This window comes from Paralichthys olivaceus, chromosome 9 (assembly GCF_024713975.1).
Source record: "Paralichthys olivaceus isolate ysfri-2021 chromosome 9, ASM2471397v2, whole genome shotgun sequence".
Taxonomy (NCBI): domain Eukaryota; kingdom Metazoa; phylum Chordata; class Actinopteri; order Pleuronectiformes; family Paralichthyidae; genus Paralichthys; species Paralichthys olivaceus.
The window spans coordinates 16,753,987-16,762,817 of NC_091101.1; the positions used below are offsets into that span (position 1 = coordinate 16,753,987).

An 8,831-nucleotide genomic window follows, 5' to 3' on the forward strand; every position below is an offset into this window, starting at 1 on the left:
TTCAATACCTGTTTGTCACACCCACAGCTTCCGACTGCCAGGCGGATGGAGACAGTGGCATGCACAGCTATGATTGGCACACCTGTGTGTGTGTGTGTGTGTGTGTGTGTGTGTGTGTACTCCTGTATGAGTGGTGCGTCGGCAGACCTATGAATGGGCAGAGAGGGGTGTGCTCTTGCAGACACCATAGCAGCAGTGAGATGAGGAGTGCCGTCTACTCCACTGCACGTCTGCTGAACTGAGAGAAGGAAAGAGGGAAGACGAAGGGAGGTGAGTGTCTGAATTACCCCATGTAGCATTTCATCAATATCATTCATCTGAGGTGATCGCTGTGCTTGTACAGTCAGTAGATGAGTGTGCTTGTCTTCTCTCCCTCTGTCACTCCCATCATTCATCTTCCCCTCCTGTCTGTCTCATGCTTTCTTGAGATAATCTCATAGAGCTAACATTTTCATTCAGATTGAGCACCAGCTCTTTCTTCTCTCTTTTATTTTCAGCTTATACTAGGTTTCTTGATACCTTGAAAGAAAAGTGTTCAAGCCCTGAAAGATTCTCACTGTGCCTTTGAGAGTCCTGCAGGGGGAATACATGAGTACTGTAAAACGAAACCCATCCATCAGATCAATGCTCGCACGTTTACTGTGCATTGCCAGATTCCGCTGAGCCAGTGAAGGACATGGAGTCTGTGCTCCGTGTGTTGAAAATGAAAATGATAGTGCATTCATTAGCACTGACTCAGATATCAGATGAGATACACATGCCTGAGCTGCGATTCAGGCTGAGAGCAGCTGTGTCAGGTGTCTCCAGACTAAATCCATCCAGCTGGGGGGGTTATTGTGTGTGTGAATGTGTCACACCTGAACGTGGCAGAACAGACGGCCCATCATCATCAATTACAGGACATTATGTCCTTGCCACTGTGAGCCGTCTTAATGTGCTCTCTGGTCGGCTGCTGGTGCCAGCTTCTGGCCACATGCACACCTCCGTGCACTGACCACCTCTGTGTGCATGCATGTGCGCGTACAATCTCTACAATTACGCACATCCTGAACATGTGAACTCATGCGATGTTCAGTACAGATGTGCTGAGGCAACAATGTCAAACCAAGACTTCAGATTGACCTCCTGGACTGGAGCTATACAGTGATTAGTTGACCTGACAGATTGGAAACCATCTTCAAGGTCTTCATCACTCAACTTGGGGCTTATGGGATATTTCCTGTCACTGTCAAAAATGCTAGATGATTGGATGAATGGACATTGATGATCTCCAGCAGCCAGTTGTTTGATAGATGGGCAGACCTTTTGTGGGGAGGTGCAAGAAGACAACTGGAGTGAAGATGTAACTTGGCTGTGCTGTTACGTTATATATCTTTCCTTTTCTTATAAAACACACACACAGACTGAGATAAAGCTCCAGAAGTTCTTATTGCATTCAGCTCCTCAGTTGGGGAGTTAATTAGTACTGAGCCAATGGTCTCTGCCACTGGATTCAAATCACAGGAGCAGAATTTCTGCTTATATAACGCAGATGTTTACATCAGCATTTTATTCACAATCTCGTAGGTTAAATACTCTATTGTTGATCTAATCTACCTCAGTTTCATCCTCCTCCTCTTGTTGTGTGTCAGTCAAAACTATGGGGAGCAGGAAAGGTTTGGAAGGATATTCTTTTTGACCATCCTTGCAGAAAGAGTTGAATAGCTTTTAAGTCCAAAATCTTTGTGTTGCTTTTGTGTGGTGTGGTCACGTAATAGCCTATGAGCATTTTGTGCGTGTTGTCGGACATGTCACTTTGTTGGTCTGCTCATGTGTGCTAATTGGTGGAGAAGTGCTTCTCAAAGCAGCTAATTTGCATTTCCTGCAGCTTCAGCTCCTGCCTGTGTCACCTCCATCCTTTACATTTTAGCTTTGGGTTATTGTCGAGGAGTTTCTCATAAACACAAAGACGGGCAGACAGTGAAGGATAAAAGCAGGGTGGGGGAGACAGGGTGAGGTGAAAAATAATTTTCTGTTAGGTCATTTCCTTGCATGTGCTGGTCAGAAAGATAGAGCACTCAGGACTCATTGAAAGCCTGCCCCACCATCAGGCCTCAGATTATCCCACTCTGCTCCTGAAAGGGCTGTAATGCACATTTTAAAGTAAGTGCAGGGAGAACAACAGCCCTACCCAATTGGGTGTGCCAACTCAACCACCATGTATGTGGTAATAGGCCTCGTATGAAAGAAGCAAGGACTCCAGCTGGTGAATCCCTCTGGTGATTCAGTTGTGTCAGTGAATGCAGCCTGGCAGGTAGGGCCTTGTTGGATAACACATAATCCAATCTAACTGGGTCTTTCTAATGGAGTTCCCCGCAGCATCAAATGTGGTGCTACCACTGACGTCAGGCGTCACAGGGGGTGAGTGACTTCCTGTCGATCAGCCCCCATTCATTGTTTATGAGCTGAACGCTTCCTGTTGAGCAGCGGGCTAAAGCCGAGAGCAGGGTGGTCGATGGAACAGCTTTTTAATCCGTCTTTGCTCTGCATACATTCTCGTCTCACCAGGAGAGATCTAGAGGAACATATATCTTGGGAAGAACTAATTTCATCATCAGTAATATATATACATAATGTATCAGTGGGCTTTATACTACACAAAAACTTACATGCCCCTCCAAGCTAGAACAATACTGTACATTTCACCAGAAAGGTTGGAAGGGTGACTTTTGACATGTGCTTTGACTTTTGTCCATGTTCCACTGCTAGCATAGAGGAGGCATGATGCAAGACCTGTACCACGGCCAGCCACCACATCTGGGGAGGTGTCATGTTGTCCATCTTCATATTAAAAGCCTATGATTTCTACATTTCTGTGTTTCTCTGTGCTTCTCTCAATGTTCTGAAGTCAAATGTGGCACCAGTGAGGATTTAATTCATTTTATCCAAGGACAGTTTGACTTGTTTGGTTGCTGTCGATCAAGTGTTTACAAGTTACTCTGTAAAATCATGAACTGTTACATATTGGCTTGGTGTTTCGTACATCTATAGACAAGAAATGTGGGATTCATTAAATGTAGAATGTGAAGACTTAATTTCTACTGAGGAGAAATTGCATGATACACAATCTGTGACACAATTAATGACTGAATTTTATAGCTTGATCTGCACACAAGCATAAAACCACCTAAACCAACCCAGGACATTAAAAGAACATTACTTAAACAACGACTAAAAAGCTGTATTTAACCCTAACAGTCATTTGTGCTCATACTATCTAATCAGGGCCACCGACTCACCTAATGCAACAATATTTAATTGCAAACAATTTTTTAAATGTTGGAATCTGTGAAGATAAACAGATTAATTGATTTATGCTTAATAGTCAAAGTGTCTACTTCCATTAATTAAGCCTTTAATCACAGCTCTGTGATGCGTGCATGAGATGTTAAGCACTAAACAGAGGAATTCAAAATCAGGTGCAAAAGACAGAGTATGAATCAGGTTAAACTCCACACAGTCCTGATCACGCAGATTACAGGAGATTTTCCTTATTTTTACTGTGATTGTGGCTAATTTATTCATGAATATTAAATCTCAGAGAAAACCTGAAAGGCTGTGATTTACTTTCAGATTACTTTTCCATTATAGGTGGTAAAACACAACAAATATGCAAATAACAATTGCATAAAAAACACATGCAAAATCAATATTTAAAAAAATAAAACAAAATTATCATCTAATCATGATGTACCATGACGAAAAAACAAGATGCACTTACAGATGGAGCTCTGGACGACTACAGCTCAGATGTCATGTTGCCGAAGGACATGATTTGTAGCTGAAAGATTAGTCTGTGCAGCCCATGTTTATGGTTTCAGTAAGACTCCACGTTTATTTTGATCACAATACCTAATTTATATAATGGCGTAATAGATCAGAAACATGTTTCAACAACATCTTCCAAATTCCCTGATGTCTCTTCTGTGATTATAAACCCATCTGTTATAGTCCATGCAGAATGAGAAACCCATTTGTGTTGATCTGATCAAACTGGTCAGGTGTCAGACATAGAGCAAGCACCATTCACATCACTGGACTATAAAAAAAAAATCAGTCTCATGCAACCTGACCCAGCGGTGTTTTGTTCCCGGCGGCCGAGGCTCCTGACACCAGCTGTGGATGTGGCTGTGGCAGGTGTTCACTGTGGCCTTCACTGCTGCAGGAGGTGTTTTTTGTCTTTTCCCTCAGTGTTAATATCCTCTGCCTCCTTTTGAGGGCTTTTGTGTCATTCTTTTTTTTTTTTTTACCTCTACCAAGGATGTTATGTTTTCACCAATGTCTGTCTTCTTGTTTGTTTCCAGCAAGATTACACAAAGACTACTAACAGATTTCCACAAAACTTGGGAAAACAATTGGATGTGGGCCAAGACGGTACACAATAAATCTTGCTCTGATCTGTGGATTCACTTTCTTTTGTGTTTAAAATTTGCTGCAGTTTAAGGGGACTGTTGGGCCATGGCAGAGGTATGCCCTCTTACTGGTGCCATTCTAGTTTTGGATATGTGATATGCTTTTAATCTATTATCTAGTGGTGAAGTTGCATGGCAGCCTCCAAAGACAGGATTAACTCCAGATGAAAATATTATGACATAAATATATAACTATTAAATATAAAGGACCCATTCAAGGGTAAAAAAAAACAATTTGTACAACACACTAGTGAAAGCAATACTAAGGTAATTTTAGGACACTTTGGCATATGGAATGGGAAAGACTGGGATCGAACCACCGGCCCTCTGATTAGTGGACAACCGGCTGTTTCTCCTCAGCCACAGTCTGCGCCCTGATAAACACTGACGTTCTGATGCAGCATCTACATTATGAGAAAATAATCACTGAACACAAGGGTGGAACCACTGAGGAGAAAAAACAATCCCACAACAAAACATTTAAAGGTACAGTGTGTAGAATTAAGTGATATCTAGTGTTGAAATTGCATGTTGCAGCTGAACACCTCTCACCTCACCCTTACCTTCCAAACATGAAAAAGAACCTGTGGTAGACTGCAGTTGAGGACCCCCCGATGTAAATATAAAGTATTTAAATATAAAGGGCCTTTTCTGGGGTAAAGAAAACTACAATTCATACAATTTAGATGAAATGAACTAGTGAAAACATCATGAGGATTATTCTACATTAAATTTCTGCCAATAGATCCCTTTCACCTGAATCTTACACACTGGACCTTTAATTCAGTGAAGTGAGTCTGAGTCACAGTTGCCATCTAGTGAAATGAGACCAGAACTGCAGACTCTTCATCTCGCCTGTGACGTCTCATTGATTGTTGTTCATCAGGATCTCGAGATCAATCTTGGATCAGTTGAACCTTGCATCCATAACCTGGTCTGCGGCTTCACGCCAAGAACTTCCACTCTGAGAGGTGTTGTGTGAAATGTTGTTGTTGTACATCGACCAAACGACTAAGAAGCTCCTCATTATTCTGTCTCCTGTCTTTTCATTTTTAAAGTCAGAGTTTCCAATAGACTTCATCAATCTCAAAGCTCCGTCAGTGCTGAACGTCTGCTGAGGGATAAAAAGGAAAAAAAAATCAGCCATGGAGCAGAAGACAAATGAGGTGAGTGAAACCCTGATATGAAAAACACTGGAGTCATTCTGGCTGTGTCTAACATGAGCATCCATCTCTGCAGAGTCCCAACACCACCTCTCCTCAGAAGCACATGAAGAACAGGTCCAAATCAACGGAGGAGATGCAGCAGTCGAAGAAGGTGACTAGTGGCCTGAAGTCCAGATATCCTGAGTATCTCTCACCACTGATCAGATCTGTATTCTGACTGTCCTCTGTTCTCTCGCAGGCCTTTTCCTCACAAAAATCCCTCCCAGGCAGACCAGAGCTAGACAACGTGAAGGTGAGCTGTGTGTGTGTTGTCGTATTTCAGTGTCTATACTCCTGCCTCACTTCCTGTGTAAGGGAGGTTATAATTTCATCTGCATCTGTTTGTTCGTAAAAACTACATACTATAAGTAAAAAAAACTTGTAGTATGATAAAATCTTTCAATTCTGGTTCAGATCTGGAGCAAGGGATTAATCCAGGGAATTCTTTTTACTTTCCTTGACATTGTGAAATAGGAATGAAGGCTGAAGTGTCTTCTCTTTGTTGCAGGAGTGTCCCGATGGCACTGACACACCCTCGTCCTCCACCGAAGAAGTGAAGTGATACACAAAAGGGATCAGTAGGAGGATAAGGCTACAAGATCATCATACAACAACATGATTCACATATGAAAATGTAAATAATGTGCAAAAGGTAACATACAAAATATTAAGGATAATAGTGAAAGTAAAAAATCAACAAAGTGAAGATTTGTTAAAGGAAACTGTGAAAAAAAAGGTAAATTGAACACACACAAGACAATCTCATGTAAACCAGCCATGATGAAGCTGTTTCCATTGTACTGTGAGTGTCATATACAAATCACACTGAATGTGCATTGACAATAAAATGATTCCTCATCTGTTGTCACCCACACCAGGAATTAAATACCTGCAAAACTCAAAATACTGAAAATATTTGAATGAAGGAGCATTTGCATTGTGAAGTGATTCAGTATACAGAGATTTAGTGTTTCTCTTTTTCCAGATTTCTCACTCTGTGTCACGAGTGTCACAAAAAACACAGAGATTTTTATTTCAGAACTTTATTTTTCCTTCGTCTCCTTTATTTTACGACTCGAACAGATAAACCTGCTGTTAATGAAAACGCTACATAAATGAGTTCAATTGCTTCATCTGTAGCAGCAACAACATAATGTTAACACTCTGATGCTTCAGTATTAATAATCTAACAAGGTCATATACAATCACACATCAGACGGATCAAATCAGTTCTTTGATTACTTTATTTTTACATTGTTAGATTATTACTTTTATACCTCTTTAGGTTCTAAAAGCAACATAAACATAATTTAAACATCATTCATTAAGATACTATGGAGGAAATGACACATGCCCCTGTAGCACCTCCTACAGGTCATAGTCTCAATCTGAGGAAATAAAAAGAAATGTGCTTAATGATTATCTTTTGTCCTGAATGTTGACAAGTCACTAAACTTTATCAGGTGTGTCTCACGTGTTTTGCCGACCATGTCAACTATATACAAGTAAACCCACTCCTGTCTGCAGCTCAGGAAACAAAACCAGCGAGAAGATTTTCTAAAAGTGATAAAATAAGTAATAGGTTTTCGAGGGTGAAGCAGTTTTTGCATTTGTTTTTTGAATACTGTTTGAACCACCACTTGAGTTTGTCTCACAAATGTCAAAATAATAATAATGATCATGACAATAATAATAGTAGTGATAATAATATCAGGGAATGTGGTCCGATAAAAGTTTCAAGCTTTGATATAAAGAAAGCTACTGCCTGTCGTATTTCCTCAGGCAGGATGTTCCAGAGCCTGGCTGCTCTTTTTTGTGTTATATATACGGTATATATACTGTACTTCTCCATTGAAGTGAAAATGTGCTAAGCACAAATAATGTATTTTTCCAAATGGCACCAAAATGGCACCAAAACCAAGCAGATGGAGTTTCCAGATCTTCTGAGGAAGTCCAGTGAAGGACATATCATTACACCTCAACATTCAACCTCCCAACCCCCTAAAGGACTGAATCATTGTTTTCCTGCTTGTGCTACAAATATCATGACACCTTATTTCAACAGCAGTAGGTCACCTTGCCACAGCAATGATCATACTAATAATGATAAATACAAAAATCAAGAGCGGAACGTCATTGATGTACGTGCATCACTTGCCACAGGTCCAGGGATAACAAACCATCATGCCTCTCTGATCCCCTTCGCTTGATTAACAGACGGAGAGCTTAATGAAAGCATCATCTGGCATTACTCAGTGCAAGATTAACACAGGATAACACGGCCCTCTGAGGGGGCGGGACAGGACGCGACTAATACTGCGCACTTACAGTACGTTGATTGGCAGGTGTCCTGAGAGGGAGGATGGCTTGTGCTGACCTAGTGGCCTCTGTCTGGTTTATCCCCAGGCTGCACGGTGGCATCCACTTGCACATCTGGAGAGGGGATTAGCAGCAGCATAGAGGTCCAGAACCCCACCACAGATTTATGCATTGCCGTGTGTGTGTGTGTGTGTATGTATAATTGATTACATGTGTTTGTTCATATGTGCGTGTGCATCTTTGTTTGTCTTTCCCACTTCTCAAGGCTGCACCAAATCTCAAGGATTTCTCTCTTCGCCATCACTGACAGCAGCAGCTTCGGCTCTGGTCCAGCTGCCTGTGCAACAACAACAACAACAACATGGCCTTCATTGCTCTCTCTGGCTCCCAGCTCTCATAGTGGTTTGGGCAGCAACAGCTCAGTCTAGGGGGTTATTAAGTTCTGCTCCTCTGAGTTCAAGTGTGAGGTCAGCAGGTTTTGCGATGTGGTTGAGAGCACTGCTGATATGACAGAACTGTAGCTGGTCTAATTATTACCAACTGCTCCACAACCCAGGCCATTGCCTGTGAGCAGTGGGGTGTGCAAGGAAATGTGTGTACGTGTGCGTTAAGAGGATCTTTGCAAAATCTCCCTGATAGTTCATTTCAAATGATCTTGAGTCCTGGCAAGGCACCTAAGCACCTGATCGTCTTGCACAAGTCCAGCAGATTACACCGTACATGTCTGAAATACTTCCACTGACTTATCTCGAGGAAGAAATGATCATTTAATACTCTGGCTTTTACCTTTCGCCCGGACTACAGTATGTGATAAAGACGTCTGCGTGAGAGGCAGTGCAGAAATGATGCATTCTTC

At 41.7% G+C, this 8,831-nt stretch overlaps 1 long non-coding RNA gene across 1 annotated transcript; it reads left to right on the forward strand.

The window, feature by feature from the left end:
* Window positions 1–137: 137 nt before the first annotated feature.
* On the forward strand, window positions 138–7,076 carry LOC109624799 (uncharacterized). Its single transcript, XR_011244062.1, has 5 exons — window positions 138–270; window positions 5,514–5,617; window positions 5,691–5,768; window positions 5,856–5,909; window positions 6,165–7,076. It is a non-coding gene; the product is annotated as an uncharacterized lncRNA (long non-coding RNA).
* Window positions 7,077–8,831: the final 1,755 nt, after the last annotated feature.